Source organism: Chelon labrosus (assembly GCF_963514085.1).
Source record: "Chelon labrosus genome assembly, chromosome: 5".
NCBI lineage: Eukaryota > Metazoa > Chordata > Actinopteri > Mugiliformes > Mugilidae > Chelon > Chelon labrosus.
The window spans coordinates 25,637,147-25,648,754 of NC_140341.1; the positions used below are offsets into that span (position 1 = coordinate 25,637,147).

General features: G+C 40.4%; 1 pseudogene across 1 annotated transcript; it reads left to right on the forward strand.

The window, feature by feature from the left end:
- The first annotated feature begins 3,432 nt into the window (after positions 1-3,432).
- On the forward strand, positions 3,433-10,978 carry LOC311488393 (lactase/phlorizin hydrolase-like; annotated as a pseudogene). The gene is made up of 13 exons: positions 3,433-3,992; positions 4,130-4,808; positions 4,905-5,553; positions 5,646-7,199; positions 7,292-7,557; positions 7,653-7,943; positions 8,041-8,239; positions 8,314-8,516; positions 8,601-8,707; positions 8,917-9,048; positions 9,173-9,396; positions 9,625-9,855; positions 10,651-10,978. The product of its transcript is annotated as a lactase/phlorizin hydrolase-like (transcript).
- Positions 10,979-11,608: the final 630 nt, after the last annotated feature.

Here is an 11,608-nt window from a genome sequence, read left to right on the forward strand (position 1 = left end):
TTTTTTTTCAGAATATCACCGAAACTCTGAAGTTAGAGTGAGCGTCAGAGGGAGGGATTTTTAATTTTTTTCCCCAGATTTCACCAAACGTAAACTGCGACCCTGACCAAACCGTAAAAGGTATCGAAACGCCGTTTTCAGGAAGAGAAAGCTACACTTCCCGTGCCTCGTACAAACTTCCAAGCAAGTTTCTACTACAAAGCATGGCCGAGTAATCGCTGGACAAAGCCAAGCTGGACATTTTGGAATGTTGCCGCTTTTTTCGGGCTTCTCCATTCATTTCAATGGGAAATTGATCGCGTTTTTTTCGCGACTACGTCGCGAAAAAATCTTGTTTGAAAGAACTGTATAGAAGCACACCGAGTCCGATCGAGACGCACGTTTTGATGTATTTTGTGTCTGTGTGCGACGAACGGTATTTGAGTTGAAAGGTTTCGAAAATCGGCCGTAGGAAAAAGTTTAATAATAATAAGAAGAAAAACGTAGTGAAGAACAATAGTTTGCAGTGCTTCGCACTGCAAACTATTGACTCCCATAGCTTTGCTATGAGGGTCAATAGTTTGCATTGCGTAGCACTGCATCACTAATAATAAAAAGAAAAAACGTAGTGAAGAACAATAGTTTGCAGTGCTTCGCACTGCAAACTATTGACTCCCATAGCTTTGCTATGAGGGTCAATAGTTTGCATTGCGTAGCACTGCATCACTAATAATAATAAGAAGAAAAACGTAGTGAAGAACAATAGTTTGCAGTGCTTCGCACTGCAAACTATTGACTCCCATAGCTTTGCTATGAGGGTCAATAGTTTGCATTGCGTAGCACTGCATCACTAATAATAATAATAATAAGAAGAAAAACGTAGTGAAGAACAATAGTTTGCATTGCGTGGCACTGCATCACTAATAATAAGAAGAAAAACGTAGTGAAGAACAATAGTTCTTCACTACGTTGACCCCCATAGCTTTGCTATGAGGGGGTCAATAGTTTGCATTGCAGGCACTGCATCACTAATAAGAAGAAAAAACGTAGTGAAGAACAATAGTTTGCAATGCTAAGCACTGCATCACTAATTACACCAGAGACCGTTGCTTTAAATAGAAAAGGCCGGCAATTTACTGAATGCAAAACACAGATATAAAATACAATACACAAAACAAAAATACCCTGCAGGGTCTTAACTTTGAGGTAAGTGTAATAAATGAAAAGGTATTTCACTCTCTTTTTTGTTCTTTAGTTCACCTAAGTTATTTTAGTCTAATCTAATCTAAGTTAAATTAGACCAGTTTCTTTTTCCTAGGTTGCACCTATTTTAGAATTCCTATTTTCTTCCTGAGTTAACTCTTTTTCCTTTCTTTTACAGGTAAGATAATACCTTCAATTGCAAAATCACATCAGAGTGGACCACAATCATTTCAAATCACATTCAAATATGAACTCAATATGAAAAGAAAAGTATAACACCTTAATTTCAAGTTCAAGTCCAAATGTGAGTTCAATTATTCAGTTCAGTTGAAAAGTTTCAGTTCGATTCAGTCCAGAGAAAATAATTCAATCAGTGTTCAGTTCAGTTCAAAACCAGTTCCTGATACTCCTACCACTCTGGCAGCGAGTCACCATACGCAGAAGATTTCCTCACTGATGCGATGGAGAAGATGAGTTGAAGATCTGGGTCTGGCTCGCCATCTTAAATCCCATCTGTGCAGGTGCACGCCCGCACACTGCAGACCAATCCTCGCTCCGACCGAGCTTCAAACCAAGCAAAAAACCTGACCAAAACCGGTGTGGCTTAGTTCTCATAAAATCCCCGTCAGTTTCCGACCAGGTAAGTTATGTTTTTCAACTGCAAGATCAACTTTTTCAATCCTTTCTCTGCTTATTATCCACCGCTCGTTCTCTCCGATTTTTCCTCTGCTCTCTCCCTCAAGTCTCTGCTGCAGCGTCACTAAGGTGCTGCGTCTAGCGCCACCTGTCCCTTTAAGGGGCAGCGACATGAATTTTCTGTCAGCATACTTTTTAATCTTAAACATTAAATTATTGCTGTATTAACATCTTTTGCTGAATTAACTTACATTAAATCAATCACTTAACTTTCAAACTTATTTATGCAGTTTTTAAACTATTTATTCTTATTCATGTCATATTTTAACATGGGTTACATCTGCCAGAGAGAGAAACTGCTGAGCGCAGTTTTCAACGTAGTGTCTGGTGTTTGTCTTCTGCACAGTCAGGGCAAAAGAATGTAGATGCCATGTCCCGTCTGTGACATCAGCAAAGTGTCCAGTGATCCCCAGTCAGAGCAACAAATTCAGCTTTCTGCAATGCATCCAATTTTGCTTGCTTTTCAGTGTCATAAAGCTGTTGGATTTTGCTTGAAATAGTCTTTCTGGACGGCAGTTGAAAAAGTGGATCACATGTCGCTATCGGTAGCACATTTTCTAACTCCTTATCTTCTACCACTTATAGCGGTCTACAGTCCAGAGCAATCCATTTTGCGAGTAAATCTGTGAGTTTGTCTGATGCTGACTTACTAATTTTGTCTCTGAAGCCAGTCATTTCATCGAGTTTGGGCTGCCGACATTTCTTGTTTGTACTCGAACCGCTAGCGTTGGCTGCGCTCACTGAACCATGTTTTGCATTGAAATGGTACCGTAGGGTTGACGTGCTATGGTGGTATGCACACTCTTTTTTGCACGATTTGCAAAAAAACACCATTTTACTGAGGCTTCCATCGGATAGTTTTTTGAAACTAAATTTGCCTTCCAGGACTCCTAGCATCGCGCTTTCCTCCATTTTCAAAGCTGTTATTAGTCGAGCTCTGACATGTGTTGGAATGCTAACTGTGATTAAATGCGTTATTTTTTTTTTTTAATGTGTTATTTTTTTTGGAATTAATTAATCGCAATTAACGCGTTAAAGTCCCACCCGTAATTTCAAGCTTTTTTTATACAATATATCCATATCAGACTGATCAGAAAATAGTTGCATAAGCTGAGCCGTGTGAATGAGCCTGAGAATCAATCTGCATGTGACCAAGGTTTAGCCTTAACTTAACCTGCTGTCATATTAAGTTAATACTGATTTATGCAACCTGCCTGATGGTCCTTCCACTGGACATCCAATAGAAATTCAAGGATTTCTTCTGATACATGTTTATGGAATCAAAGTCCTTTGCGCCTCTACTTACAAAACCTAGAATTAATTACGCCCAAGAACTACTCACATAACATTTTATAGATTTGGACTGTGTAACTCTCACTTATCATTTAACCATGAATGTTCAAGCAGATGAAGAGATTATTTCCTCTGAGAGAGTTGCTTTCTGTCGTCTATTATCAAAAGTACCTTTGTGGTTTTCGCTAGCGTCACTGATGGAATTGGCTACAAAAGGGAACATTTTACTGGCAGTGCAAGTACTCAGAATGATGAGTTAAATACCACAGGCAACATGCAAGGAAAAGCAAGGACATTTGTTTCAATCAATCAATTTAAAAGGTTGAATGGAAGTTCCTTACGGACAAATCTGTCACAATTCTGAACTTAGTTTTCTACTAAGATGCATTTCTTACACATGTTCCAAAACATTCTGAATATCTGCGCTATTCTCTGTCTTACTAATTAAAAGAAAACTTTTGAACAGCATACTCCAACATCGTATTTAAAGGTCATCGAGCACGAGTACAAACTGGAAGCAGTTATCACTTGTGTGAGTCCAGAGTCTCCCTGTACATATCACACAGCTGCAATAAAACACTGCAAACTTATATAAGTAATTGGATGTGATATTGATCTTAATAGTTTAACAACCCAGTCAGTAAAAAACAATATTGCTTTAAATACCATGGCTATCACTGGATAATTTCAGTCCATCCACTGAAAGCCACCATGAAGAAGCTCTTGGGGGTTTTGTGTGTGTATTTTTTGTGTTTGAATGGATATCTGAACAGCGGGGTGAATGGAGAGGAGGACAGGAAGCTGCAGGATGTTCGAGTCAGGTAAGAGTTTATTTGTCCGTCTTCGTCCCCCAAAGCGCAGACCTGTTATTTTAAAAACGCTTATGCCTTTCTAATGATTTTTCCAACTATTTTTTCATGTGTATTTATGTTTTCTATGCACTTCTTTTTTCAAAAAGACGGACTATTCCAGACTTCACTGGGATGACAGTGTCTGAAAACAGTTATCAGAAAGTCTGGCAGAAGTTTGGGGTCCAGAGCACAGCAGAACGAGATCTTTTCCTTAAAGAATCCTTCCCCACTGGATTTAAATGGGCCACCTCAAGTGAGTCCTTCAAGGTTGAAGGTGCCTGGAAAGCAGGTGGGAAGGGAGAGTCCATCTGGGACCGTTTCGGCCATGAAGGTCTAGCCTTTGCAAATCAGACGGCTGACACAGCTTGTGACAGTTACAACAAGGCGGATTACGATGTCTACCTCCTGCGAGGTCTTCAAGTCAACACCTACCAGTTTTCCATCTCCTGGGCCCGTATTTTCCCTTCAGGCCACCGAGGCAACCATTCGGAGAAAGGGGCTCTCAACTATGACAAGCTGATCAATGCTCTCATTGAATCTGGTATAGAACCTGTTGTCACTCTCTACCATTGGGATCTGCCTCAGGCACTCCAGGTCTACGGCGGCTGGACCAACACTTCCATTGTTGAAGCCTTCAAGGACTATGCAGACTTCTGCTTCTCCAGATTTGGAGACAGGGTCAAGACCTGGAACACATTCAGCAGCCCTTGGGTGGTGAGTTATGCTGGGTATGGCACTGCTGAGCATCCCCCTGGTATAAAGGATTATGCGGTTTCATCTTATCAGGTCAGAGTTATGTGATAATGACTGTATAACAAAATGAAATGTGATTTAATTGTTGCGCAGATGCATTAACCTTATAATTTGCTTTTGTCATTTCAGGTCACTCACAATATGCTTAAGTCCCATGCTGAGGCCTGGCACGTCTACAATGACAATTATAGAAAGACACAAGGTGGGAAAGTGGGCATTGCACTGAACTCTGACTGGGCTGAGCCTGCAAACCCCTCCAAACCTGAAGACGTAGCAGCTGCAGATCGTTATCTGCAGTTCATGCTGGGCTGGTTTGCACATCCCATATTTGTAAATGGAGATTATTCTGAAACACTTAAAAAGCAGGTTGAAAAGAAAAGAAATGAGTGTCCAGGCTCTGTGTCTGCAGTTCTTCCAGTTTTTAGTTCCTCTGAGAGTCAGAGGATAAAAGGTGCTGCTGACTTTTTTGGATTAAACCATTATACTTCTCGTTTGGTCAGCATCAGTAATGGTAGCTGTGCCGCTAGTCCTCAGGCGGTTGGCGACTTCCAAGCACATGTGGACCCCTCATGGCCTTCTACAGCCTCTGACTGGATCTATTCTTCACCCTGGGGACTTAGAAGACTTCTAAACTATATTTCCACTGAATACTTGAATGTTACTAAAGTGCCTATTTACATAACTGGGAATGGGATGCCAACAGCATACAATGGGGACAGCCTGAATGACACCAGCAGAATTGAGTACATGAGGAGTTACATCAATGAGGCCCTGAAAGGTCAGTGTTTGGAATATGTCTGATAATAAATAATTTTGTAAACTGGGAGGGATTAATTCTTACTTTGTGCTTTATGTGCATCCATTTCATAGCAATTACCACTGATGGAGTGGATGTTCAGCGATTCACTGTGCAGTCACTCATGGATGGATTTGAAGGAAAACAAGGCTACAGCGAGAGATTTGGTCTTCACCATGTCAACTTTGAATCCCCAGACAGACCGAGAACCCCAAAGCAATCAGCCTATTTCTACTCCCAGCTTATCAAGAAAAATGGTTTTGGTTCAGTCAGATCTAAAGTTTTTAAAGGGATAGAAATGCCACTTACCCGCCAATCAGCAGGTTTATCACCATCAGAGGTTCCAGCTAAATCAAAGGTTGTCTGGGAAACATTGTCACGCCAGTCAAAATTCCAGAGATCAGTGTATCACTATGGCACTTTCCCACAAGGCTTCAGTTGGGGAGTTTCATCTTCAGCCTATCAAATTGAAGGTGGATGGAACGCTGATGGGAAGGGGCCCAGTGTCTGGGATGACTACACTCACACACCTGGCAGTGGTATCCCTGCTGATGCTACTGGAGATGTAGCCTGTGATAGTTACCACAGACTTGATGAAGACCTTTACATGCTGCGAGCTCTGGGGGTGAAGTCTTACAGATTCTCTTTGTCCTGGTCCAGGATCTTTCCTAATGGTAGGCGTACCTCCCTGAACCAGAAAGGTGTTGACTACTACAACAGACTCATTGATGGCCTCTTAGAATCTAATATCACCCCCATGGTGACACTTTATCACTGGGACCTCCCAAAGGCCTTGCAAGACATCAGTGGATGGGAAAATGTTCAAATGGCCGACATTTTTAATGACTTTAGTGACTTCTGCTTTGCTACCTTTGGCGACAGAGTGAAATTTTGGATGACCTTCAACGAGCCTCACACAATTGCGTGGTCAGGTTATGGAATTGGACAGATCCCACCAAATGTTAAGGAACCAGGAAGTGCTCCGTACAGAGTTGCACACAACCTGATCAAAGCACATGCCAAGGCCTACCATACATACAATGACAAGTATCGCACAACCCAAGGTGGTTTGGTATCCATTGCCCTCAATTCTGATTGGATTGAACCTAGAGATGTCAACGATATCCGTGAAGTGGTGGCTGCTGACCGTGCGCTACAGTTCCAATTGGGTTGGTTTGCACACCCCATTTTCAAGAGTGGTGACTATCCTGAGACAATGAAGTGGCAAGTTGCAAACAAAAGTGACCTCCAACGTCTTTCAGAGTCAAGATTACCTTCCTTCACCGAAGAAGACAAGAAATTCATCAGGGGAACTGCTGACATGTTCTGTATAAATCATTACACGACAAAGATAGTAAGCCACATTACAGCTCCATATACGCCTCCGTCCTATGTTGATGATGGGGACTTTAAACTATACGAGGATGAGACTTGGCCAGGTACGGCCTATCCGAACCAGAGAGCTGTAGCGTGGGGCTTGAGAAGACTCCTTAACTGGATCAAAGAGGAGTACGGAGATCCAGACATTTACATTACTGAGAATGGAGTGCCTACACCTCATACAGAAGCCTATGAAGATATTGACAGATTTTTTTATTACAAGACCTATATCGATGAGGCTCTCAAAGGTGCATATAAACAGATTTCATAAAATACATTTTATGATTACCATAGCTGTTTTACATCTTGATAATTCATTTTTGTGTGTTTGTTTTAAAAGCCTCTCAACTTGATGGTGTGAGGGTGAAGGGCTACATAGCAACAGCACTAATGGATTCTTTCGAGTGGCGGAATGGATACAGCTTTAGATTTGGACTGCACTATGTGGACTTCAATAACCCAAACCGGCCAAGGACACCCAAGTTCTCCGCTCATTACTACCACAACATCGTGAAAGATAACGGTTTCCCTACAAATCTTGAGGAGAAGATTTACGGAAATTTCCGAAAAGATTTCATTTGGGGTAGTGCTACAGCCGCATACCAGGTAACCGTTGAAAAGAAGGCTTCTCATTGATGTTTGAATTTCAAGTATTCTGTTTTCATCTATTGAAATATTTCTTATATATTTGCTGTTTACAGATTGAAGGGGCTTGGAGAGCACACGGAAAAGGTCTCAGCATCTGGGACACATTTGCTCACACTCCAGGGAAAATGGCGAATCATGACACTGGGGACTTGGCCTGTGACAGTTACAATAGAATAGAAGACGATATTACTTTACTGAAGAAACTTAATGTGTCCCATTACCGCCTCTCCATATCCTGGACAAGGGTACTTCCTGATGGCACCACCAAATACATTAATGAGGCTGGAATCAACTACTACCACAGAGTGTTGGATGCACTGCTTGCTGCAAATATCCAGCCATGTGTATGTGTCATTATTTCCAGCATCTCAAGAAAACAACAACCTGTAAATAGGAAATTGTTCAATTTGGTAACCTTAACCATTTTTCCTTTGCTGTCAGGTCACTCTGTATCACTGGGACCTTCCGCATGCTCTGCAAAAGGTTGGGGGCTGGGAGAATGAGACTATTGTTGACAGATTCAAGGAATATGCTGACCTAATGTTTAGCCGTCTTGGCCCCAAAGTGAAAGTTTGGATCACCATTAATGAGCCATTCAATGTAGCCTATATAGGCTATGGCATTGGAATTGCTGCCCCAGGTATGTTTTAAGTAATATTTTTTGCATCTGGACTCTCTCTCTTACACAAACTATTAACCCATTTGTGTTTGTAGGGTTCACAGACCGACCAGACACTCTGCCCTACATTGTTGGTCACAACATAATTAAAGCACATGCTGAGGCCTGGCATGTCTACAATGACAAATACCGGGCCCAACAGAAAGGCATGATCTCCATTTCCGTTAACTCCGACTGGGCAGAACCCAGAAATCCCTATAAGCAGGAAGATATTGATGCAGCAGAACGTGTACTGCAGGTATGCCAATTCCTTGATTATTTTACGAGATATCTGTATGGCAGTAATCTCGAACAGACTTTTATTTTGTCTCTTTTTGTGCAGTTCTTCATTGGGTGGTTTTCCCATCCCATATTTAATGGCGACTACAGTGAGGTCATGAAGACAAATGTTCGAAAGCAAAGTCTGGCTGGTGGTCTAACAACATCTCGGTATTTAAAGACTAACATTCAAACGAGAAATAGAAATAATGTCAGTTAAAAATAACTTGATGATTTTGAGGGAATTTGTCCTTTGTATATTAGACTTTAAAAATATCTAAGTATAAGTGTATGTTTAGTACAGTTAACACAAGTGTTACCAATCCTGCTTTTAAATTTCCATTTCTTAAGTAAATTCATTTTCTCCTCCATTGTTTTAGGCTGCCTGAGTTTACTCCAGAAGAGATTAAGAGAATTAAGGGTACCCATGATTATTTTGGATTCAACCATTACACCAGTGTCTTGGCATTCAATGTGGACCATGGAACCAATCAGCACTATGAGGCAGACAAGTAAACAACAATACCAATACCATCACCTTTAATTTTACTTTAAATGCTGATTGATTCAAATAATTTCTCTCTTTATTATGCATGCTATTGGAACTTTAAAATCCAACTGATGTGACGTTCACAGGGGTGCAGCGGTAATGTCTGATCGTACCTGGCTGGAAGCAGGTTCGCCCTGGCTGAGGGTTTCACCATTTGGATTCCGCAGAATACTGAACTTCATTAAGGAAGAGTATGGAAATCCACCACTCCTTGTAACAGAGAATGGTGTGTCAGAGCACGGCCCTGTTGACCTAAATGATACTCACAGGATCTACTACTATGAAAAATACATCAACGAGGCATTGAAAGGTATCAAGACACTTTCATGGACTATATTTAAGACCAGGACAAAGAAGGGAGAGACAAAGATATATAACAATGTCTCATATAAAGTATAGCTGCAGTAACATGTCAGTAAAATAGATGGCAATTCTGTTCTTTCTGAAAACAAACTTGAAACTGGATTCGAGTCATACGAATAAAAAAAATCACCATGTGTATTTGCAGTTTTTAAAGGTGATATTTGTGTTCTTTCAGCTTACTTGCTGGATGGCGTGAATCTCATTGGTTACACGGCTTGGTCACTAATGGACAACCTGGAGTGGAACGCTGGCTACACAGAAACATTTGGCCTTTTCTACGTCAACCGCTCAGATCCTACACTTCCTCGAATCCCCAAGGCCTCAGCGTCGTTTTATACCACAATGATAAAATGCAACGGATTCCCAGACCCTGCCTTAGGACCTCATGACTGCTTGAACCCTTAAGGTAAAGTGACACATATTTGGTGGATACCTGTTCTGAAAGGTGAATGGATAAATGGAAGGTGCAAACGCTGAATGCATGCATATGAGTACTTCACTGTAAAAACAAGCAGATGCAAGTATTGTAATCACTGTGAGAATGCAAAGCAACTCCCCTGTTAACAAACAAAACAAAACAAGGCATAGTGTTAATTAGTTATAGGCTCTTGCTGGAAGATATTTTTCCCTTTGGACAGAGTCAAGCTATTTTTAAGAGACAGTGGTGTTACTGTCCTAACCCAGCAAATAAGCCTTCCCAAAATTATGTAATCTGAAAAAAAATTTAGATTTACTGTCATCTGCTTTTTTGAAATGAAAATTACATCTTCGTCTTTTGTGCAGGAACAACTGCGCCTACCCTGCCACCACTGTGAACCCTGAGACTGAAGGTAAATTGACACAGATTTGGTGGATACCTGTTCTGAAAGATGATTAGATGAATGGAAAGTGCAAACACTGAATGCATGCATATGAGTACCACATTAATTTTGTGCGTACAAAAACATCACTGTAAAAACAGGCAGGTTCAAGTTTATGGAGGAGTATTTGTTGGGCAGGTGACTTTCCAGAGTCTTGTTATCACTGTGAGAATGCAAAACAAACAAAATAAAGGAAAATGTTAACAAATAAAATAAAGGAAGGTATAATGTTAATTAGTTAGAGGCACTTGTTGGAAGATGTTTTTCCCTTTGGACAGAGCCAGGCTATTTTTATGAGAGAGTGGTGTGATTGTCCTAAGCTATGCCTCTCTTTTGTGCAGGAACAATTGAGCCAATCATTGACACTGCTGTGTGGTACCTGGGTATGAAGCTCTCCATCAGTGATGCTGAAGTCGGACTCAACACAACATTCACTCTACTGATTGTTGCAGTGTTGGGAGCTATTTGTTTATCCTTTTTGTCTTTAAGGCAAAAAAAACACCCTAAGAAAAAGCAGAATTTTGACAGTACAGGCTTGGAGAACAAATTGTAACAGTGAACAAACACAGGTTTAATGGAAGCCCTCATCGTAGACACATAAACACCATTTATTTGAAGGCTTTAACAGCCTACTTATGACACTCTATTTATTTGATATGTTAAACATATTTGATGGGCATCATCTGCATTACATTGTGAAACAAAAGATATTGAACCATAAATGATATCCAAGCATGTTGTTACTCTCTGAAGTCCATAATGTGTTGTGCTATTCAACAATACCATTTATTTTCTGTCAATAATCCAGTTTCTTGTGGGAAAGAATTTGATCATAAGGTTAAATATAATTGTGTTGTTTAGATTAAAAACATATTGTGTCTTGTCTGTTAAGGTTCAATCATCCGGATCATGGTATATCCAAAAAAAAAAAAAGAAAAAAGAAAAACAGAGTTTCTTGAAGATGTTTTTCCACTCATGCAAGAAGACTATTTAGTTCTGATACACATGGTGTCCTCAGCTCCTCTTTAATCTGGAGCTGTGGGGTGTAGAAATCGCTCAATGACGCTAGAGGTCACTGTAGGATTACACTGAGGCTTCTGAACACCTGGGAAATTTCTTTCTACATAAATTATTTTATGATGGAATCACTAGTTTAGTTTCAAGCTTATGTGATACTAATGGCATAAGTGGATTTTATCTTTAGTTAATAATACCACAATTACAAGATACTGCACCATTAAATCTGAAATATGTTAAGGAGTTTCTAAAGTTTCTAACCTTTGTTGTCCAATCTGATGG